This window comes from Ochotona princeps, chromosome 29 (assembly GCF_030435755.1).
Source record: "Ochotona princeps isolate mOchPri1 chromosome 29, mOchPri1.hap1, whole genome shotgun sequence".
Classification (NCBI taxonomy): Eukaryota; Metazoa; Chordata; class Mammalia; order Lagomorpha; family Ochotonidae; genus Ochotona; species Ochotona princeps.
In genome coordinates, this window is record NC_080860.1 from 23,180,389 (window position 1) to 23,205,328 (window position 24,940).

Here is a 24,940-nt window from a genome sequence, read left to right on the forward strand (position 1 = left end):
AGAAATTGAACAAGATCTAGAAAGATGGAATAACATCCCATGCTCCTGGATAGGTAAAATCAATATCATTAAAATGTCTATACTGCCAAAAGCAATATATACATTCAACGCAATTCCAATCAAATTGCCCAAAACATTCTTCATGGAACTGGAAACAATGATCCAAAGGTTCATCTGGAAGCACAAAAAACCACGGATAGCTAGAACCATCCTGAAGAACAGGAAGTTAGCAGGGGGAATCACAGTTCCGGACCTCTGGACATACTATAGGGCAGTGGTTATCAAAACAGCGTGGTACTGGCACAAAGATAGAGAGGAAGATCAATGGAGCAGAATAGAAACACCAGAAGGAAACCCACACAGATACAGCCAAATAATCTTTGACAAAAAGACAAACGACAATCCAGGCAAATGGGAAGGTCTGTTCAATAAATGCTGTTGGGACAACTGGTTGATAGCCTGCAGAAACAAAAAAATAGATCCACATCTCTCACCATACACTAAGATCAGATCTAAATGGATAACAGATCTAAACCTACATCCAGAAACCTTCAAACTTTTGGAAGAAAATGTTGGAAACACACTGGAACACTTAGGGGTAGGCCCTCACTTCCTAAAAAAGACTCCAAATGCAGTAGAAATCAAGATCAAAATAAACAATTGGGACCTCATCAAACTAAGAAGCTTCTGTACAGCTAGAGAAACAATCAACAAAGTAAAAAGGCAACCCACAGAATGGGAGATCTTCGTGCACGACATAGGTGATAGAGGGCTAATCTCCAGAATATACAAAGAGCTACAAAACAACCAAAATGTCAAAACAAACAAGCCACTCAAGAAATGGGCACGGGAAATGGGCAAACACTTCACAAAGGAACAAACCCAAATGGCAAATAAACATATGAAAAAATGCTCAAGTTCCCTGGCAATAAGGGAAATCCAAATTAAAACATCAATGAGGTACCACCTAACGCCAGTAAGACTGGCCCACATGAATAAAAGCACCAACAACACTTGTTGGCGAGGTTGTGGGGAAAAGGGAACCCTACTCCACTGCTGGTGGGGCTGCAGGCTGGTACAGCCTCTATGGAAATCAGTATGGAGAATATTCAAACAACTCAAATTCAACATACCGTATGATCCAGCTATAGCACTCCTAGGAATATATCCAGAACACTTGTTTTATGAGAAACCAACATGCACTCCTATGCTCATAGCAGCACAATCAGTAATTGCAAAAACATGGAAGCAGCCAAAATGCCCATCAACAGAGGATTGGATAAGAAAGCTATGGTTCACGTACTCCATGGAATACTACTCAGCTATTAAAAAAAACAAAATGCAGTTCTTTGTGGCCAAATGGGCCAAACTGGAAACCATAATGCTAAGGGAAATGAGCCAATCCCAAAAGGTTAAATACCACATGTTTGCCTTAATTTAAGATGATAAGATGTTATGCATAACATGTTATGTTTTGAATGTTATATGTTGTGTATAAACTAAATTGAAGTATAGGTGAGGTGGTCACAGAAGGTGGCTGGGAACTCGCATTTACTTTTAACATATTGGTTACTCATTACTATGTCAATTAATTCCATAATGATGTAAATTTTTGCTGATGGTATGTTGGAGTTCAATTGACTGGGATGATACTCTGCTGGCTCTGTCTTCAAACCAGAGAGGGTATACCTAAGAAGCCATTGAACTTGACTGGACAATAAGATGCTGGACTCTATGTTTGGTATACGCTTGCAATGGGGGACTCTCAACTGAACTTGAGCTGTGGTTATGCAACAAGGTGGAGGAATCCACCATGGTGGGAGGGTTTGGGGAGGGGTAGGGAGAACCCAAGTATCTATGTAACTGTGTCACATAATACAATGTAATTAATGAAGTTAAATAATAAATAATTAAAAAAAAATGCAGTTCTTTGTGGCCAAATGGGCTCAACTGGAAACCATAATGCTAAGGGAAATGAGCCAAACCCAAAAGGTTAGATACCACGTTTGCCTTAATTTAAGATGAAATGATATCAATATGAAAAATAGTACCTGTAAAATGTAATATTATCTCAACCTCATGTGGTTAAGAACTTGTATTTTTGTTTTAACATATTGGTTACTCAATACTCTGTCCACTAATTCCATAACATTATAAATTGTTGCTGATATTATGTTGGGGCTTTTAATTGATCAGGATGACACTCTACCGGTTCTACCTTCAGACCAGAGATGGTCTCCCCAAGTAACCGTTGAACTTATTTGGACAATAAGATGCTGGACTCTATGCTTGGTATATGCTTGCAATGAAAGAATCTCAACTGAACTTGAACAGTGGCAATGCAGCAAGGTGGAGGAATCCACCATGGGAGGAGGGTTTGGGGAGGGGTGGGGGTAATCCCAGTACGTATAAAACTGTGTCACATAATGCACTGTAATAAGAAAGGAAGGAAACAGGAGCTGATCATTGAGAACAACTGAACTGGCTACAGCCTAGTCCGTTTGTCACTACCTGACAAGTTGTTGGCAGATGTACCAGGTATCAAGACCCGTGAGCTTCTGAAACCAATTCATTGTCATGACATTCTACACTGTTTGCCTGTTGGGCCCCGTGCAGGTGTCCAGCACAAATCCATGGCCTCCCACAAAAATACTAATCCTAGACTGCACCGTGGTATCACTTAGGACATATTGGCTGAATGCTCGTCCTCAGAAGTTGGATCTTACAGAGAATCATTTCCCATTTTCTGCATGCTACAGAAGGAGCCTTTTCCTAGAAATAGCCCTGGCTGCGCTAAATCACAGGTCTGAAGTCCTTTGCATTGCACCCCCCAAGAGGAGCAGCCTCCACAAAGCTGAGCCACCACCACCACCAATTTCTGCTGATGCACAAGAGACATCCAGCAAGCCTCCTCCCACAAAGCACCCGCACAAAACCCTGCTGGGAGCTACAGCAGCTGCAGGTGAACCGACTTGCTGTGTGGCATCAAGTCCAGATTTTGAACATCAGTTTCACAATGTTGTGCAACAGGAGGTGGGTGGGCCAGCGAGAAATGAAGTGAAACATTTTTTTTTAAAGATTTATTCATTTTATTACAGCCAGATATACACAGAGGAGGAGAGACAGAGAGGAAGATCTTCCGTCCGATGATTCACTCCCCAAGTGAGCCGCAACGGGCCGATGCGCGCCAATCCGATGCCGGGAACCTGGAACCTCTTCCGGGTCTCCCACGTGGGTGCAGTGTCCCAATGCATTGGGCCGTCCTCAACTGCTTTCCCAGGCCACAAGCAGGGAGCTGGATGGGAAATGGAGCTGCCGGGATTAGAACGGGCGCCCATATGGGATCCTGGGGCTTTCAAGGTGAGGACTTTAGCCGTTAGGCCACGCCGCCGGGCCCGAAGTGAAACATTTTTAAAGACGCTGTTGAACTTCCTCGTCTTTTTCTCCTTGTAGATTGTACATAGACTCCACCAAGCAGTGCAGAATTAAGAACTAATGGGTTTTGCAATCCAGCCTGATTCAAGCAGCATCTGATTGGGGCGATGGACTGTGCTGGGCCCTGTACTGGCAAGTACACACAAGAATATGGACTGGGATCACCTCAGAAAAAAATTCTTGGGGGATCTCCACAATCCAACTGCCAGACTCAGAACCCCAAACATGAGAAGTGCACGTTCCATGGTCTGCCATGAGGTGCAAATGCCAGAGCCAAGCCTTTTGAGGCTCAGACGGAGCAGTGGAAAGCATGATCAGGTGCACATACGGGATATGGCAGTCTATCAGAACATGCAGAGGATGCCCGGCACCACAATAGAGGACAGAACTAATCAATCAACTACCCTAGCCGGATGTTGGCAGTGAAAAACTGGGCAAACAGAGACTCTAATGGACTATGTCAATCAGTGGATTCTGCAATGACTTCATCGTGCATGGAATGGCGAGATTAGCAGCAATTCATAACTACTGAATTATCGAAACCACTTGAGCAAGACCCTCGGAGCATGCCCCACATCAGGGACCTGGGACGGGTGGATGCTGGGTGAGGCCTCTCCCTTTATCTCCCCATTTATCCCAGATACAGAAAAACAAACAAAAATAGAATGTGGAAATCACAATCTTGCCCACTTTCCTGTAGCCCTTGAAACTTTGTGACCTAATCAACCATGTACAGATTGAAAGAAAGAAAGAAAGAAAGAAAGAAAGAAAGAAAGAAAGAAAGACAGACAGACAGACAGACAGACATACATTAGGACCTATACTATTGGGATAACACAGGGTGAATGGCAAGAGGGGAAAGTTTTGGGAAAGACTTCCCAGGAGGAGGATACATGTGAGAAATGAATGCTTACAGCTAATTAAATGCATATCACGAAAAAAAAATTTTTAAAGAATTCCTGGATGAAAGGAATGTGGGCTTAGAGACACTTCACTTTTATGATATATATCATTCTTGTCCGGGGGGATAGCGAATTTACATCATTATCAGAACAGAAACACATAGACCTCAAAATGAAATCCCTAAAGATTTCCTGCAAGACACAACACCCATCCAAAAGCTGATTTCAACTATTTCAACACTTGCAATAAGTAGCAGTCACGGGTTCCACTTGCAACTGTGCCCGTAACAACTCTCAACAAATGAATACTAACTAATCATCAGCTCTTAACAACTGAATACTGTTTGAGGATAACCCAGGGAAGTGACTCCCTAACTTGGTTGCCGGCCCATAAAGACCTTCTAAATCCCCCTGGCGGTTTTTTTTTTTTTTTTTTCCTGCTTGTGCAGCCAAGCCCACCTGTAAAGGGAAAACAACTGGTCCTGAACGACCCATGACTCCCACTGTGAGTCAGTCCTCATCTCACCACTAACTGAAAAGTTAGGCGCCCCAAAAGTCCTGAGAACCTTCAGCTGAAGACCAGGCAGGTGTCCACAGCACAGCGCGCCACAGACCCCAGCACCCGACCAGCCACGAAAGCGCACAAATGGCCCCACTCCGCCACTTCCCACACCTTCCTCCCTCGTTGCCGCGGCCCGCCCACCCACAAGCCCACACGCCCTGCTCGCAACGCCCAGGAGCCACGACCCTGCAGGACCACTGTCCTCACAGCCGCTCCCAGAAGCCCACCTCCCTCCACCGCGGGCGCCCAGGGGGCTCCCCGAGCACCAGCCCGGGACTCCCGCGCCACGGCTCCAGCACCACAAAAACTCACCGAGGCCGCTCCTCCAGCGCTCCCGGGACTCCTGAGACCAGGACCACGAGCGCGGGCTCCAGGTCTGCCCGCCCGTCCGCCGGCTGCAGCAGCACACAGGCCAGCATGTCCAGCCAGCTGGCCGCCCCACACCTGACTGAGCGCGGGGCCACAGCCCGCCGGGCACGCCCCGCCCTCGCGCTCTCCTATTGGTCCTGGGCCATCCAGGCTCCCTCCCACCTTCTGCCTGCAACTACCTGCAGCGCACTGGAGAACTCACAGGTGCCAAAGTGCTCAGTGCAGGATCACCAGGACCTGCCTGTGTCCAGGAGATGGAGGCCCACCCCTCCACCACAGCCAAGTCAGGCAAGGGCAGATTTGATTCAATTAAGACTTTCAATCATCTTTTCCAGTTACTAGAAATTTCAGATCAATCACTCAAGATATAATCACGCGTTTCATTGCCAAGCACTGCCATGAACCAGCATGGGTTGAATTCACACTTCACACACGATTGCTAACTTTTTTTCAAAACTAACTTCTAACACTTGTTTCCAGGCAGAAGACTGGGGACCAGGACTAAATAAAAATAAATCTGGACTAACAAGGTTATGCTGTGGCCCCGAGAAGCAGCTGCCTGGGACCCGAGCATTCTATAGGAGTGTCAGTTTGAGTCCCAACTGCTTAATTCCCAAGCCAGCTGCCTCCTAACAGGCCTGGGAGAGCACAACAAGGCCCAGGAGGTTGGGCCCCAGCCACCCACAGGGACATCTGGATCAAATGCCAGGTTCTTCCCATGAGCAGATTCCACTGAGGCCATTTGAGGATTGAATCAGCAACTGGAAAATCTTGCTCTGGAATTCTGCTTTTACAAAAAATGAAAATGTAAACATCCTACAGATAAGTACAATCCCACAGACAGTATCCAAGTCGAGAGGAACACATGTCTAAAGGGAACGAGCTCAGGTAAAAGGTTCGAATAAACCAACAGCGGACAGTCCCAAGGATTTTAGGACATTCTATTAAACATGTTTTCTCATCTAACTTGAACTGGCACTGCATTTTACCCTATTCTGAAGGAATCAAAATGTGGTTAAAGGATAAGAGGGGGTAGGTGTCTGGGAACAGTGAAGCCACTTGGGACATCTGTACCCTACACGGGGGGCCTTGGTTCCATTTCCAACTTCAGCCGAATGTGAATGCACAGCATGGAAGTCAGCATGTAGTTCCCGCAGCCCAAATGCCTGTGCCTCTGGCCAACCGTGTCCAAGATCCCAATAGATTAGCCCAGGAAGCTGTGATATCAGCCAACCTCAGCCATTCACCCACATGAGGAGTGACCAGCAAAAGCACTGGAAGCTCTTTTGCCCTGTCACTCTTTCTGTAACTCTGCCTTTCAAATAAATACATCTTCAAAGGGGAAAAAGTATAGCTTTGCCCTGTAGTAGAAAAAAAGAAAAAAAACACATAATCGATCTGCCATGTGACCCAGCCTATCCATTTCAGGAAATCTATCTAAACGAAATTAAATCTGCATATGAAAAAGGGATCTATAATCCTATGTTTGCAGTAGCACAGTCCACAATAGCAAAGACATAGAAACAACTCAGAGACCAGTCAAAAGGGAAGTGGATAAAGAAACTCTGGTACACCTACTCCATGGACTACTACTCACACATGAAAAAGAATAAAAAAATCTACCATTTGCACTAAATGGCCCCAACTCAGAGACCATTATGCTCAGTGAAATAAGTTAATACCAAAAGGACAAGAACCATATGTTCCAACTCATATAAGGCAACCTTCATGCAAAATACAAGGTCAATAGCCCTTTCACTACCGCTTTGTCTGCATCTCATGGTCATATCTTTGTTTCTATTTTCATTTCTTCAGAAAGCTTTCTTTCACTAATTTCTTCACTGACTCATAGATCATATGGTAGCATCATTTTCTCCAAAAAAGCTTTTCATTTTCTTTTTCATGTCTTCAGCATCACACTGTTCTTTCAACTCCATGTTGTTGTAAATTTTCTCTTTATCTTCTTGTTGTTGACTTGCTTTATGGCTTTTCATGTAAGGGGCTGTATAGTCACTGTGAAACAGAGACTATCATATCCAGATGTGAGGATACAATGCAGTACGCAGCTCTACTTCCAAATCAAAGATGAAACTATATCCCAATGACTGTGAAATGTATCTTGACAATAGGATGCTGGACTCTGACACAGTCTGAACCTACAGTGTCAAGGCACACTTAAATGGCAGACTGATCTGCATATGAGTGCTTATGGAAAACTATACTATTGTAACGTTATGGGGGAAATCAGTGGGCGAGAGGGAAACTGGGGAGAGGATAAGGGAAATCCCAGACCCTAGGAAACTGTATCACAAAATCATAAAATAAGGTTTTCAAAATGCAGAGGAAAAACACTAAAAAGATGTATTTGTTTTGAGACAGAAAACTAGACAAGAATAAGACTACATGACAACTGTCTTTAGATTCTCACTCTGAAGAAATCAAAACTGGAAACTGGAAAGGGATGAGGTTGTGGTTCAATCAATGAGAAACAAAATGAAGCTTGTAACAAAAATCCATCCCTACACTCCTAGAGAAGGTCTTGTACTAAAGATACCCTTGCAATCGTGAACCAATGCACATGTTCATATCTTTAAGATACACACGTCATTTGATTTTGTCCTTGAGTTTTCAAGCTTCTTCAATCTACCAAAACACCATTGTCGTTATATTGTACAAGAGGATCTCAACTCTACAATACCCTCCTCCTTCCAGGAGAACCACATGCACAGGAACAATTTTTCTAAAGGATGTATGAATTCGAGAGATGGAGTGACAAGGAGAGATGGAGAAGGAGACAGAAATCGTCCATGCTCTGGTTCATGGCCTAAACACCCGCAACAGCCAAGGACAGACCAGGTCAAGCCCAGAGCCTGAAACTCCAGCCAGATCTCCCACGTGGTGGCAGGGCCCAAGCACTTAGGTTTTCTTCTGCTGCCATCCCAGGTGCACTGGGAAGAAGTTGGAACAAAAAGGAGGCACTTGGATTTTGAATTGGCACTTACTGATGAGATGCCAACATGAAAAGCAGCAGCTTAAACTACCGTAACAAAACCAACCCCATAAAACGCTTTCAAGAAAATGTGAAATATATAGGAAGTGTAGTTAAATACAGAATACATCAAAAATAAGATGGATTAATGTGTATTTAAATACCGTTGAGTTCAATCAAATGTAAAATCAAAAACATAATCTAGCTTAACTTTCCACACATTGTAGGTGACAGATACTAAAATTAGGTTGGTTCGGTCTAAAAACTAAGTAATATCCACAGCTGGGTGGATATACACTGTGTGTAAGGCACTCATATAAAGACCATTTATACATCCAGCAATCTTAGTAAATCAGGGACATTTAGAATCAGGCTGTAATGAAAATTATGAGGTCAGAGAACTATGAAAAACACGAGTCCAATATCAGAGGGTCAGGTGGAGTCCTAGCTACTCCCCTTCCAGTCTGTTTTCCTGCTACGGGTTTGGGGAAGGCCATAGACAAAAGACTCAAGTACTTGGGTCCCGGACAGTCATGTGGGAATCATGGGTGGAGTTCATGTCTCTTGGCTTTGTTCTGGCCCAGCCTCAGCCACTGTGACTTGACAAGAGGATGGATGATATCTATCACTCCATCTTTCAAGTAAATGAAAAGCAAATCTTTGAGTGGAATACCTTTTGTCCTCATTGACTTTCACAACTTTGACCGGAGGGGTCAAAGTTTCCAGTTGCTGAACCAGCCCTCCTCCTTGAGGCCCACTAGGGAGTCAATCAGGTTATGAAAGTCCTGTCTCCCCTGCCTTCTCTGCAAGTGTTGCAAACTCATTCATTCATTTTCAAGTACAAATAAAAAGCACTGAAATTCTTGGGTTCCCCTATACAACAGGCTGAGCTAGGGCCCCAGCCTTAGTACCAGGAACCTTAACATTTATTCTCTAGAAAGCTATAGAGGGGCCGGTGCAAGAGCTAACTGGCGGGGCTGCAGATTGGTACAGCCTCTATGGAAATCAGTATGGAGAATATTCAAACAACTCAAAATCGACATACCGTATGACCCAGCTATAGCACTCCTGGGAATATATCCAAAAAACTTGTTTTATGAGAAACCAACATGCACTCCTATGTTCATAGCAGCACAATCAGTAATTGCAAAAACATGGAAACAACCAAAATGCCCATCAGCAGAGGACTGGATAAGAAAGCTATGGTTCATCTACTGCATGGAATTCTACTCAGCTATTAAAAAAAAAAAAAAAAAAAAACGCAGTTCTTTGTGGCCAAATGGGCCACACTGGAAAACATAATGCTAAGGGAAATGAGCCAATCCCAAAAGGTTAGGTACCACATGTTTGCCTTAATTTGAAAAGATGATATGATGTTAAGCATAACATGTTATGGATGTTATGTCATATGTCATATAAACTAAAATTGAACTGTGAATGGGGGGTCACAGAAAGTGGTTAAGAAATCACATTTATTTTTAACATGTTGACTGCTCAATACCATGTTAATTAATTCCATAACGATGTTAATTGTTGCAGATGGTATGTTAGTGCTTTTATTTGACCGGGATGATACTCTGCTGTCTCTGCCCTCAGACCAGAGAGGGTCTACCCAATAAGTAGTTGGACTTGACTGGACTATAAGATGTTGGACTCTATGCTTGGCATATACTTGCAAAGAGGGAATTTCAACTGAACTTGAACTGTGGTTATGCAACAAGGTGGAGGAACCCACCACGGGGGGAGGGTGGGGGGAGAATCCCAGATTCTATGTAATTACAACACAATGTAATTAATGAATAAATTTAATTAAAAAAAAAAAAGAGCTAACTGGCTCATCCTGCAACTCACAGTGCTAGGATCCCATATGGGTACCATTTTGTATTTCAGCTGCTTCCCATCCCATTCAGCTCCCTCCTTGGGACTTGGAAAAGCAGTGCAGGAGGGCCCAAAATCTCGCAGACCTGTACCCATGTGGGAAACCCAGAGGATGCTCCTGGCTCCTCACTTCACAACAGCTCAGCTCCAGCCACTGTGACCATCTGAGGAGATGGAAGATTTTCCCCTCCATCTCTTTTTCTCACTATAAATATGCCCTTCCAATAAAATTAAATCAGTTTTAAAAATGAAAAGGATCGAAGGAAAGAAAGATGGAGGGAGGGAGGGAGGGTGGAGGAAAGGAGGGAAGGAAGAAAGGAAAGGAGAGAGAAAGAAGACCAACAAAAGAAAAGCAAGCTACACAAACCACATATGGTTAACGCTAGGAGCATAAAAACAAAAACAGGTTGTGTGTTTATATGCTGAGTGCCGAGAGACCAGATCCTCTTCTCTTAACGAAATACACAAGGCTGCCAATCATGTTTCTTTTCTATTCAAAACGTTTTTGGAATTTCTTTTTACTTTACCATAGAGTTCCACAGTCTCTGTGAATTCCCCTCCTCTCTGCAAATCCCTTCATCCTCTCTCCAAATCCTGTCTTCACACTGATTTCCCCTATAACAAGTGTGGTGCTCTTCAAAAGCAGTCTTTAGTTCATCATTCTGCTATTTATGTGTTTCCTGACATTGTAGGTATGGACAATGGCAGAGAGGCCAGCATCCTGTTGTCGGGATATACTGAACCATTTCAATGCTTTGAATACAGATGATAAATTAATTATTCAGCTTACTGAAACATTTTAAAAAGATATATAACCCAATAGAATTCACATGAGAAAAACTCACTCTGTTCTATCCCAAGGGGACACTGATCACTTACAAACCTAAATTTAAATTTCCTTGATCACAAAACAGAGAAGCTCACGCTCTCAAAAGCAAAAAAAAAGATGTATCTCCTTTGATTTGAAAAGCAGAGTCACAGAGAAAGAAGAAGAGACAGAGAGAAACATCTTCCATCTGCTGCTTCACTCCTCCAATGGCTGCAATGGCCAGAGCTGGGCCAGACCGAAGGCAGCACTCTGGAACTCCCTCCAGCCCCTAAGCGTGAGCCCTCCCAGCTCTGCAGCCTTGCTGGGCCATCAGAAATAGGCTGCAGCACAAGTGGCCATTTCAAACACTGACTCAATACACATAAAACTCAATTCTCACCCACATGCCTAGAATCTCTCCTAACATTTACACCATGAATGCTCTTTCGGTGCTATGCTACAAAAACAGCCTAGACAAGATGGAATCACTATGACACCAATTGCATCACACCTAACACTCTAAGTGTTCCATCTTTTTTTTTTGCCACTGACACTTACAAGCCTCAAGCTTGGAAAAAGAAGACGAAAGTATGCTAAAACAATCCAACATTCACAAATTAACTTGAAGAGCATGAATAATTACAACACTATGGGAGTGCAGTGAACTAAACACAACCAAAAAAAAAATTAGGGGAAAAACATTATTGAAAGAGAAGCTTGTTTAATGCCTGAATCCTCAAACATCTGCAAAGGCCAGAGCTGACCTGATCAAAAGGATTCGTTGGCCCCTCAACCAACCAGGCTCATTCTTCTTTTACTTCGGAGTTCTGTTTGGATTTCTTAGAAAGGCAGAGTTGGAGAGAGAGGAAGAGACAATGAGTTTGTCCCCAGATGGGAAGACTCCGCAGATGGCCACACGGGCTGGGGATGATCCAAATCAGGAGCCAGGAGCCAGGAGCTTCCTCTGCTCTCTCAGATGGACAGCAGAGATCCAAGGACTTGGCCCATCAACCAGTGCTTTCCCAACTGCATCAGTAGGGATCTGTATCAATAGGACAACAGCCAGACGGAACGCCTGCGTCACTGGTGCCAGCTTGACTCAAGACACCACAGGTCTGCTCCCAAACACACTGATTCTGTAACTCAGTTGACTAATATGGAACATACACACTCTCACACGCACACACATACATCCTCGTGGCTGGAGGAGCTCAAGGCGTTAAGCCGTCCTCTGCTATTTCCCAGGCTATCAACACGGAGCTAGACTACAAGAGGCACACCAACTGGCACCATCCACTGCTAGAATCTTCCTCCAAGGATTCTGGAGGGCTACAGGCCCATCACATCTTCTCTCCTCACTTCCTGTACAACACAGGCTCCATGCTTGCCTATCCCTTGCATGGAACTCTCCTCTCAATGGATCTTGTGGCCTTGGAAAGCAAGAGAGAATGGCCCAAAGTCTTGGGGCCCTGCACCTACCTGCATGGCAGACCTGGACCAAGCCACTGGCTCCTGACTTCACACTGGCTCTGGCAGCCACCTGAGGAGGAAACCAGCGACAGAAGACCTTTCTCTCTCCCCATCTCTCTGTACATCTGACTTTCCAATGAAGATAATCTTTAAAAACAAAACGCACCTTATGAAAAACTTACACATTCACTTTAAAATGTCTTTGTACCAAAACCTTTTTAAATTCCATGTTCCACACAGTTTTGGCAGTACCCTGTATCATTTCTGCCTTACTTTCTCTTTCAACGTCTCAAATAGTATAAAAGACTTGAATGAACCAGTAGTTCTCTAACCATGTGGCTCATGTTCTATCCTCCTCCTCTCCACAGGTGCATAGTTAGGTCCTGGCAATCCGGGGGCACTTCAGCTCTTCCTCAGACTCCGGTCACTGTTGGTCACCAACGCTGACACTGATGTACTGACGCGTCATCTTTCCTCAGGTTCAAAAATGATTCTCGAATTACTTGAAGGATCTCCCTCAGGCCTTTGTTTTCTCGTTCAAGTTGAAGTATCTGTTCCTGTTCTTTGCAGCCCTGCTACTCGTCAGTCTCAATAGCTTTCCTCTTCACTGCAGCTGCTTCAGCTGTCTGGTCCACATGTGCTTGCACCTCATTCTGATTGGCTTCCCAGCGCCTCCCCTGCAGTCCATGCTGAGGATCTTCAAGGATGTGTGGAGATGCACAAAGGAAGACTCCTTTGGAGCTGTTATGATGTAGCAGGTCAATCTTGGAGTGTTGTTCTTTTAACTGCCCTGTTATTCCTGCATCATCTTTTTGGCTAGCCATTAGCAACCTAAACATTTGTTCTCGATTCTCATTCACGATAAGTTCCAAGGCACACTGATGTTCTTCCAGAGATGCACACAAATCTTTGTTCTTTTGTTGCAGTTCTCTGATGTGTCTGTTTCCGGCTGGATTCCCATCGCTAATGTGGAGCTGGCCGATGTCTTGCAAGGTCATTCAGTTCTTGAATTTCTTCCTGATACTGTTTCATCGAGGGCCCTGGTTTGCTCAGTGAGTCACTCTGCTGCATCATCGTGATCTCTCAACCTTTCAACAAGGCTTGGGCCCAGCGGCGTGGCCTAGAGGCTAACGTCCTCGCCTTGAATGCCCCGGGATCCCATATGGGTGCCGGTTCTAATCCCGGCAGCTCCACTTCCCATCCAGCTCCCTGCTTGTAGCCTGGGAAAGCAGTCGAGGACGGCCCAATGCATTGGGACCCTGCACCCACGTGGGAAACCCGGAAGAGTTTCCTGGTTCCTGGATTTGGATCGGCACAGCACCGGCCCATTGCGGCTCACTTGGGGAGTGAATCATCGGATGGAAGATCTTCCTCTCTGTCTCTCCTTCTCTCTGTATATCTGACTGTAATAAAAATGAATAAATCTTTAAAAAAAAAAAAAAAAACAAGGCTTTAGCATCAGCAAATGTCTTCTCAATTGTGCAACTCCTGTCTACAGGGAGACTCGGCTCTCGATTTCTCCTGGAGACCAGGATTCAAAGCCACCACCAACCCCGGAGCTACACCCTCCAGGGTCAAAGACCCTGCGCCTCTGGTCAGTCTCTTGACCCAGCAGAACCAGGCAGGGCCACCCAGGGAGCCTCTGCTCCATCACCTGCCTCCTTTCCTTAGGCCACCTCAGATCAGCAATCCCCAGCCTCCTCAATTTCTTTTGAATTTGAAACCCCCATTGTAATTACCTCTGGAAGAAGATTGTTCAGGGGACTGGAGGTGGCAGGTTCCCAGCTTACTCCAGGGAAGGAAACAGACAGGCCCCGACTTGTGAAAAGAAAATGCTCTTTCAAAAGAATCATTTTCGCAATGGGTTGTCCAGGGATATTGGGATATTTGTACATGTTCTTCAAACTGCTAACGTTTCACTAAATACATGGCAGGGGTCACCTGCCCAAGCAGGTCCAAACTTCATGCCCTATTAATTTGAAAGGCAGAATGACACTGACAGAGAGGGGTGTTAGGAGCCAAAGACTCATGGGCCTTAGACTTGGCCTACCTGACAGCCTGTTGCATTGCAAAAGCCTGCACGCAGGGCTACAGCAAGCAGGATATTAGGCCAAAACATCCTCTGTAGAGCAAGCAGAATAGAACCTCCACCCCTGTTCCTGTTCAAATAATTAGTTCCTCCCCTGCTTCAATATAGCTGATTAGTTCCTTCCCTGCTTCAGTGAAGATAATTACTCCCAGGAAACCCCTCCCTCCCTCCCCCTGCCCTAGAGAAGAAGGTATATATATGAGGAGTAAAAATAAAGAGAGAGGCACTCTTCCACCAAGTACGAGTGTCCGTGTGTTTCTTGGGCCAGCAGCCCAGGGCTAGCAGCCCAGCATTCCCAGTCTACCCTCAGGGTTTGAGCCTCATGTCCTGCAGGTTGGGACAGAAGGGAGTGAGGTGAGGAGAGAGAAAGAAAGAGAGAGAGAATATGATCTTTCCTCCTCTGCTTCACTTGAAAGTGCTGCAAGCACAGGGCTGGACCAGGAGGATCAGGAGCCTGGACCTCCAGCCAGATACTGTGGCTTCTTCAGCTGCAAGATATGTAAATGCTATTCCCTAGTTGACCCTGCTCAGATATCATCTTGCATGCACCAGCCTGATGTCTGACATGTAATATCTGCTCACTCCATGATCGCTGAACAGATTAATGAAATGCACAGGCTTTAACGGGAGCTCTGTCATCTTCTGAACCCCATCGAGCATTTGTTCTGACCATTCACTATTAGTGTATTTACCTTTTATTTCCTCTTCAGGGGAAAATCATGTCATGCGTGCATCATTTTCACCGTGTGCAGGGATTGCCCTAGAAGGATCCACACACCTTGTGGTGTTGTCTGTGCTTGCCAAGATGGCGGCAGCAGTGAGGAGGGAAAGTACTGAGTAAAAACGAGAAGACCATTGTTAAGTGCTTAATGGGTACCCTGAGGCAACAGGCAAACAGAAATCCCTGGAGCTGGAGGCTCTGGGAGAGAGGCCTCAAGGCTTATGCTGGTGTGAAGGCAGAGGGAGGAGACCTCAGGTGGAGCGACGGGCTGTGGTGACTGATGATGGCCAGATGACCTCACAGCACAGACCATCAAGGGCCCCCACAATCCCAATGGCAGAACCCCAGCACTGTACACCAGAGGGCCCTGCAGGTGCCTGGCAGAAGTACTGCGTGTAGTGTGTATTAAAATGGACATTTTAAGGCAAACAGTTCAGTGGCACTAGCAATGTCACATGGCAAGCAAGTAACACTAATACCACTGTAACATTCCACACTTTCATTACCCCCTGCCCATGGAAATTCAGTCCCCGTTAACTAGTCACTCTCTCTGCTTTCTTACCTCCTCCTTTACCCCTCGGCAGCCCTTTGCCATTGCTAGGCACATCATTCTGGACAAATAACCTAACATCTCTGTGCTGCAGTGTCCTCATTAATAAAACGGGGAGATAACTGTATCTACTTGACATGATTGTTTTCACAATTACAGAAGACAATGTTTAGGGTTTGGTACAACTAAGGTTTCCAAAAAATGCAGCTATTGCCCCGGTGACAGTGATGGTGAGGATGACGATTAAGAAGATGCTACCCGGCTTGAAGAAGATGCTTCCTCGCCTTGAAAGCCCCAGGATCCCATATGGGCGCCGGTTCTAATCCTGGCAGCTCCACTTCCCATCCAGCTCCCTGCTTGTGGACTGGGAAAGCAGTTGAGGACGGCCCAATGCATTGGGACCCTGCACCCGCGTCGGAGACCTGGAGGAGGTTCCAGGTTCCCAGCATCGGATCGGCGCGCATCGGTCCTTTGCGGCTCACTTGGGGAGTGAAACATCGGACGGAAGATCTTCCTCTCTGTCTCTCCTCCTCTGTATATCTGGCTGTAATAAAATGAATAAATCTTTAAAAAAAAAAAGAAGAAGATGCTACCTTTGGCGCTTATGCTTCAGTGTGTGTGTGTGTGTGTGTGTGTGTGTGTATGTGTGTCTGTTTTAACAGAAGGGAGCTAGACAGAGAGACAGCTCAATCTATAGTTACAAAGTAGATGAGCTACTTGCTGGGGGAGAGCACAACAGGGACAGGAAGGGCAATGTGAACAGTATTTCTGTGGGGACGCCATGGAAGCTGGGATCGGGAAAGAGTTCCAGGCAGAGGCCACAGTAAGTGTGAACTCTTGAGTTGAGAAACAGGGCATGCAGTTCCACAGGCAGGAAAGGCCAGATCCTGCGGCTTTGGAAGCCCTGGGAAGGATCCTAAGTGTGGTGCAGTGCGACAGGGGTGATCACTCAGGGAGCACATGGAGAGCTCAACGTACAAGGCTGACTGACCACTGTGTGGGAACAGGTCAATGCAGAAGCTGGAGCAGGGAGACCAGGCAGGCTGCTGAGGGCTGCAGTGGCTGGCGTGATGTTTGGGAGTGGAACACGCCTTGGTGATTAACTAGAGGTGGAAGGGAGCACAGAGAGAGAAGATGGATGGAGGATGACTCCTAGTGTCCTGGCTTGGACTCCTGGTGGTGACATTTAGTGAACTGGAAAAGGGGGAACAAGGAGGCATGGGTGGACATGTTTAAGTTGTTCATTAGGCGTGCAAATGGGCATGGTGATGAGGCTGACAGAAGCGGGGTTGCCTCGCAGAGGAGAGGTTTGGGTTGATTTAAAGGTAGCTAAGGAAATGGGTGAGGTTCCCAAAGCAGAGAATACAGAAAGAGAGAACACAGAGCCTTGGAGACATCTTGAATGCGAAACCTGGGAAGAAGCAGTCAGGGAAATAGGAGGAAGGCCAGGGAGTGCTCCTCTTGCCTGGAGTAGGAGGTACCGCCCATGACAAAGTGAGGCCAACACGGACGCCTCTGGCCTTTATGACCCGCCAGAGTGATGGGGCTCACATTAACTAGTTCTTTACACTGGACTTGCCAATTGTCTAAAGGTCAATTCCTTGGCTCCTGGCAAGTTAATATTTTTAAAAGCCAAGCCCACATGGGAAAAAAATGAATAAGGCAAGGCAACAGACATAAGCTAGAGACAGCGCAATGGAGACAGCTGCCTTACTCGCCTGCTTTCACCTTTGTCCCCAGAGTGAGGAATAATCATTGTGTGTGAACCAAGCTCCAGGTGCAGGATTGCAGCCTGATGAGCTCCTCTCAAAACTTTGTTTGGGAAACATGTGAAGTCAAGCTCCTGATGCAATGATGTCATCTTTGGAAAAGTAGGGTGATTGGCTTCCAGTAGTAGCAGCAGCTACAACTCAACAGGGACTAGAAGGAGGGGCTTTGATAAGATTCCAATTACAGCACAAATGGCAATAAGGCCTGCAAGGGGGCGGGGTTAGGTTTGCACAGACAGATGGGGACATTGTAGGTCTCTGCTGACCTCCCACCCATCAGCACAATCATTTCACAGAGAGCCACTGCCTGGGAGAATTGAAAGGGACCTTAAGGGGCCACAGGATCCAAATTTCCCATGGGACACAAGGAAGCAGAAACAGAGAGCTGGAGTTTTGCCCAGAGCTTCTACACTGTTTTGTGGTTAACATGGAAGTGGGACGGGCCCAGCAGCGTGGCCTGGTGGCTAAACTCCTTGCCTTGAATGCACCCCGGGATCCCATATGGACGCCAGTTCTAATCCCGGCAGTTCCACTTCCCCTTCCAGCTCCCTGCTTGTGGCCTGGAAAGGCAGTCAGGGACAGCCCAAAGTCTTGGGACCCTGCAGCCATAGGGGACACCCAGAAAGAAGTTCCTGGATCGTGGCTTTGGATTGGCATAGCACCACCGGCCGTTGCGGCCGCTTGGGGAGCGAATCATTGGACGGAGGGTCTTTCTGTCTCTCCTCCGACTTTCCAATAAAGATAAAATAAAAATCTTAAAAAAAAAAAAAAAAAAAAAAAAAAAACATGGAAGTGGGAGTGTCAAGCCACAGGTGTAGGCCCACTCATTCAACACAGATTCCTTCAGTGTCCAGCACAGGTATAGGCCTTAAGATACCAAGAGAGGTAGGAGACAGCATGTGATATAAATAAATAGCAAATGACAATGTGTGGACTGCTGTGGTTTGCTTGTGGCTTCAGTGTGCCTTCCCAGGGTTCATGTGTTAGAAGCTCAAGTGTTGTGGGCTAAGGAGTTGGTTAGCATTCGCTAAGCTGAGCACTACAGGGAATGGGCTTGGGGCTGAAAGCACCTGGTCTAAAGGAACTCAGCTGGATCCAATATTGTGCTAATTAGGATGTGAGGGGGGGGGAAAGAGTAAACAAGAACTAGGTGAAAGATCAAGAGAGGATACAATAAAAGCAGGCCTCGAAAAGAGGCTGGAGAGAGACTTTCACCATCTCTGGTCTCCATGTCGGCGCCTCATCCCCAGATCCTTCGCCGTGTCCATGTTACTGGCCCAGCAGCCCAAAACACTCAAGGCACTGGTGCTGGGAGGTGATGTGGACATTTAAGAAGCAGGGCCTGGAGGAAGTCACTGGGCCACTGTGGGTGCTGCCATCCAACGGAGCTGATGTAGTTCTCACAGGGCTCTGCTTTGTTCCCAGGAGAGGGTTATGAGGGAGAGCCCTTCATGACCATCTGGCTTCCTGCCTCTGGGGCTTCTGGGATAGTTTAGAAGCAAAACATGGCTGCAGCACCTGAAAGCTCAGCAATTATTGTATCTTCAAATGGAAAATCTGAGTGAACCAGCAGATGGAAGACCTTTCTCTGTCTCTCCTTCTCTGTATATCTGCCTTTACAATAAAAATAAAAATAAATCTTTAAAAAAGAAGAAGAAAAGCCAAACATCAGTGATGGTGAATAGGAAGCTGCTGCTTGGCCTCAAATACTAGAATGTTCCTTCACGACCTGCAGAGAAGCTCAAAAAAAAAAAAAAAATCTTCAAGACCTTCCTGAAACATAGAAGCTGGTAACTTTTAAGAATGTATTTAATTTAGGGCCCGACGCCGTGGCCTAGCAGCTGAAGTCCTCGCCTTGAACGCGCCGGGGTCCCATATGGGCGCCGGTTCTAATCCTGGCAGCTCCACTTCCCATCCAGCTCCCTGCTTGTGGCCTGGGAAAGCAGTCGAGGATGGCCCAATGCATTGGGACCCTGCACCCGCGTGGGAGACCTGGAAGAGGTTCCGGGTTCCCAGCATCGAATCGGTGCGCACCGGCCCGTTGCGGCTCACTTGGGGAGTGAATCATCAGATGGATGATCTTCCTCTCTGTCTCTCCTCCTCTCTGTATATCTGACTTTGTAATAAAAATAAATCTAACAAAAAAATGTATTTAATTTAGTTACACTATAATTTACAGGTGTGACTTATTTTCAGTTTATTTAAAAGGCAGAAAGAGACACAAGAGTGAGATATTTGATCTACTGAGTCACTCTGTTGGGACAAAAGACAATCTGGGTACGGGCGGGTACTGTGGCGTTGCAGGTAAAAGCTGCTGTCTGTGACTCATGCCATGCAGGAGTCAGTTCGAGAGCCGGCCGCGCTGCTCCCAATCCAGCTCCCTGCTAATGGCCTGAGAAAGCAGCAGAAGATGGCCCAAGAACTTGGGCCCCTGCCACCCTTGTGAGACTGGGCGGAGTTCCTGCCTTCAACCTGGCTTAGCCCTGGCATTGTGGCCACATGGGGAATGAATGAGAAGGTTAAAAAAACTCTTTCTGCAGTTCTGCCTTTCAAATAAATAAATATATTTTTTTAAAGATTTTATTATTATTATTGGAAAGCCGGATATACAGAGAGGAGGAGAGACAGAGAGGAAGATCCTCCATCCGATGTTTCACTCCCCAAGTGAGCCGCAACGGGCCGGTGCGCGCCGATCCGAAGCCGGGAACCAGGAACCTCTTCCGGGTCTCCCACGCGGGTGCAGGGTCCCAATGCATTGGGCCGTCCTCAACTGCTTTCCCAGGCCACAAGCAGGGAGCTGGATGGGAAGTGGAGCTGCCGCTGGAATTAGAACCGGCGTCCATATGGGATCCCGGGGCGTTCAAGGCGAGGACTTTAGCCGCTAGGCCACGCCGCCAGGCCCAAAATAAATAAATATTTAAATAATAAAAAGCAAGTTAACCAGGTAAATGACCTGCACTGTGTTGTGATATGTGTGTTTCTATGACAGCCAGGGAGGCCTTGGTGGCTCAGTTGGGTTGACTGATACATTTTGTGCTATGTCACTCTTTGGCTATCTGCCACTGTTGTGTCAGTCCTGGATGTTAAGAAGGCCAACTCCTGTGCTGTTGGTGGTTGCTGTGGCTGCCAAGGTTGTTGTTGCTGCCACTGGCTCAATAAGCCACGTGTGGTCTACCTGCAGCTACATGGGGCGTTCATCCAGTTTCCAGAACCTTGCACCTCCATGTCCCAGGTAGGCTGAGCTCAGATCCAAGCTGTGACGCAGTCAGCAGGATCTGGCAGTAAGTGTCCCCAGTGTCCCTGCAGCAGACATGTGGCATCCAACCAGATCGTGCTGTCCCATGGTCCATGGCGTTGGTCCTAGCACCCTGGACTTCCTCACCCCAGCACCTCAGAGGAGTAGAGACAGGTGACTGGGAGTCCCCAAGCTTTGAAAAAGGCTCTGCATGTCCTGTAGAACATGCTGTCAGAGGAACTTGGGGTCAGGGCTGGTTGGATAGGATGGATATTCCTTGTTGGCTGGTTCACTCCCCAGGTGGCCACAACAGCAGGAGCTGAGCTGATCCAAAGCCAGAAACCAGGAGCTCCTCCAGGTCTCCCACAGGAGTGCAGGGTCCACCACTTTCCCAGGTCACAAGCAGGAGCCAGATAGAAAATGGAACAGCTGATATGAACCGGCACCCACATGGGGATCCTGGTCCATGCAAAGCAAGGACTCTAGCCACTAGGCTAGTGCCTAGGACCCAAAACAACACTTTCATTTAAGAATAAAGAGAGAGAGAGAGAGAGAGACAGAGAGAGACAGAAACATTGTTACCACATGCTCAGCCTAAATGTGCAGATTAAACTTGCAGCTCTTTGCCTGCATCCTACAGCAGAGTGCCTGCTGTTGAGACCCACCTACCAGACACCTCCAGTTTAGCTTCCTACCAATGCACCTGATTACAGCAGGTGACACTTGAGGTATTTGCGTGGCTATAACCATGGGACAGACTCCAATGGGGTTCCAGATTCCTGCCTGTGGCTTGACCCAGTCCTGCAGGGATGGGGCAGTGACCAACACACATCAAGCCTCTGTCTCTGCCTGGCCCTGTCTCGCTCGTTCTGCCTTTCAAATAAATAAAGATTTTAAAACATTACCACTAGAGGGCTCTGCGCGATAGCGTAGTGCTTAAAGTCCTCGCCTTGCACGTGCCGGGATCCCATATGGACGCCGGTTCTAATTCCAGCGGCTCTGCTTCCCATCCAGCTCCCTGACTGTGGCCTGGGAAAGCAGTCAAGGATGCCCCAAAGTCTTGGGATCCTGCACCCACGTGGGAGACCCGGAAGAGCTCCTGGCTCCTTCTTTGGATTGGCTCAACTCCAGCTTTGTGGTCACTTGGGGAGTGAGTCATCGGACAGAAGATCTTCCTCTGTGTCTCTCCTCTTCTCTGTATATCCGCATTTCCAATAAAAAAATAAATATTAAAAAAAACATTACTGTTATAAACCAAAATACAACCATATCATACCATTCACAGATATCCACAGTAATAATATATCATCTAATTAACAGATATAGAATGTATTAGCTTAAAATTCAACCTCTTTCTGGGCAAATTCAACAAAGATGATTTATTTAGCCCTCCAACACAGGCTTTTTAGTGGCTACATGACAATTCAGAATAAAGAGGCAAAAAATAAAAATGTTAAGAAAAGGGTTTTCTTTTCAATACCAGTGTTCAAAATATTTACATGTAACAAACAGAGCGTTCCACAAAGTTAACCCTCAGGAACAAGTCCTTATTCAGCTCACTGAGAAGAAAGTGTGTTTTTTCTTTAATCAAACCAGCAACATTCTGGCTAGTCTACAATGATTTTTCTAAACAATTTGCTACTATACAGTGTACTACAATAGGCTGATGTACTGCTGTATGTTTAATAACACTGTAAGATATATGTTATTTCTAAAAATGTTGAAATTCATACTATAAAAAAAGCAAACTTAACCAAAAAAAATAAAACCATACAGCTCTTTTCCATGGTCACATAACAGGAACCTGAACAACACAGTTCAGTCACTATATGGGATTTTCTACCTGCAGACTAATAACAATGATAAAAGCAGATGAATGCATCCTCCACTGAGGACCACTGGGAGGTTTCCTATCCTTGCTCACCTCACACAGCCCTCCAGCACTGACACTGCTCACCCAGGAAACACAACATTGCTAGGGGCCAACATCATACAAGCAGTGAAAAGCAATCAGAGTTCCTTGAAACTCAGGCAGCTCCCAGAACAAGAGCAGCTGAGAATACTAACCAACTCAATCAGACACCATTTATGTAAACAGGAGCTGGGCATCAAGAACACCTGAACTGCCTACAGCCTAGTCCAGTTGTCACTGCCTGACAAGTTGTTGACAGCTGGACCTGGGAACAAGACCCGTTACCAATTCATTGTCATGACATTCTACACTGTTTGTCTGTTGGGCCCTGTGCAGGTGTCCAGCACAGATCCATGGCCTCCCACAAACATGCTAATCGTAGACAGCACCGTGGTATCACTCAGCACACATGGGCTGTGTTCCTACAGAGAATCATTCCCTTTCTTCACATGCTGGGGAAGGAGCCGTTTCCTAGAAATAGCCCTGGCCAGGGGGAAATCTAGAAACAGGTAGGCCAGAGAAAATGACATGAACCATTTTTAAAAACGTTGCTGAACTTCCTCCTGTTTTCCCCCCTACAGTTTATACAGAGTCCACCAAGCAGTTTAGAAGTAGGAACTATACTATGGTGATAATGCAGGCAGAAATGGCAGGAGGGGCAAATGGGAAGGGAGGAACAAGAGGGGGAGAAAGGAGAGAAATGAACCGTTATAGTTACAATAACGCATCTCAGGAAAAAAAAATTTCTAAAAGAATTCCTAGATGAAAGGAATGTGGGTTTTACAACCACTTTGCTTTCACGACATACATCATTCTTGTTGGGGAGGATAGCGAATTCACATCATCATCAGGACAGGGACAGTTAGACCTCAAAAAGAAATCCCTAAAGATTTCACCACCAATCCTAAAGCTGATTTCAACTGTTTAGAAAAGCTTGCTTGCCACACTTGCAGCATCCAGCAGCCACAGATTCAACCTTGCAATCTGCCCAATAACAACTCTTAACAAGTGAATACTAACTAATCAACAACTCTTAACAAATGAATACTCTTGGAGGATAACCAAGGGAAGTGTCTCCCTAACCTGACTGCTGGCACTTACAGACCTTCTAAATCCACTTGGTTATTTTTTTTCCTCCCTTGTGGAGCCAAGCCCACTTGCAGAGTGAAAACAACCAGTCCCAGAAACAACCCATGGCTCCCACTGTGAGGGCAGTCCTCATCTCACCACTAACTGAAAAGTTCTGAGAACCTTCAGCTGAAGACCAGGCAGCTGTCTCCACTGACAACCAGGCAGGTGACCACAGCGCAGCACACCCCCACAGATTCCAGCACTCCACAGGGCATGCAAGCCCACAAAGGTCCCATTTGACCACCCACCCACAAGCCCATACTCCAGCCCGCAATGCCCAGAAACTAGGACCCTTCACAGCCGCTTCCAGGGGCCCACCTCCCTCCACCGCACCAGCCCACTGGGGCTCCCCAAGCACCACTGGGACTCCCACGACAGGGCTCCACCACCACAAAAGCTCACCAAGGCCACCCCTCCAGCGCTCCCGGGCTCCTGAGGCTGGGACCACGAGCGCGGGCTCCACATCTTTCTGCCTGTCTGCTGGTTGCAGGAGCACACAGGCCAGCATGTCCAGCCAGCTGGCCCGCCCCACACCTGACTCTGCACGGGGCCACACCCTGCCGGGCACGCCCAGCCCTGCGCCACTCCTTTTGGTCCTGGGCCAGCACACCCCCTCCCAGGTTCTGCCGGCTCCTGCTTCTCAGCTTAACTGACACTTGCTAGGAAGCATCAGTGGAGTTTCTGCACCCTACCCTTCCTGCATCCCCTCCTGCCAGTCACGTTACTTGAAGGTGCAAAAAGTGCACCCCACTCCTGCCTTCCATACCACTCACAACAACTGACAGTGAGGAAATGACTCCCTAGGCTCCATGCACCTGGCCCCTCCTGCCTCCTGCTCTGCTACCTTAGGTTAGGTGACTTTGGGCTCTGGGAACTCCCTGCCGACCTACCTGCCTGAAGCACTGTTTCTACTGCATGACTCTCAATCTGAGGGGAGGATGAGAGCTTAAAAACCCCTGACATTGTGGGGCTCGGCACAGAGGCTCCCTGAGTGCAGCCGGAGCTGCTGTCACCAAGCTTGGGAAATAAAGTTGTCTCCTCACATCCTACACTTGGGTCAGTGTGAACTCTCTCGCACCTGCAGCAAGCAGCATGCTAGGCTAAGACCTCAGTGCTGCCA

The 24,940-nt window shown here is 46.7% G+C and overlaps 1 pseudogene; it reads right to left on the bottom strand.

Annotated features, from left to right (window-relative positions):
* Window positions 1–12,815: 12,815 nt before the first annotated feature.
* On the bottom strand, window positions 12,816–15,089 carry LOC131478318 (FGFR1 oncogene partner 2-like; annotated as a pseudogene).
* Between the last annotated feature and the right edge of the window lie 9,851 nt (window positions 15,090–24,940).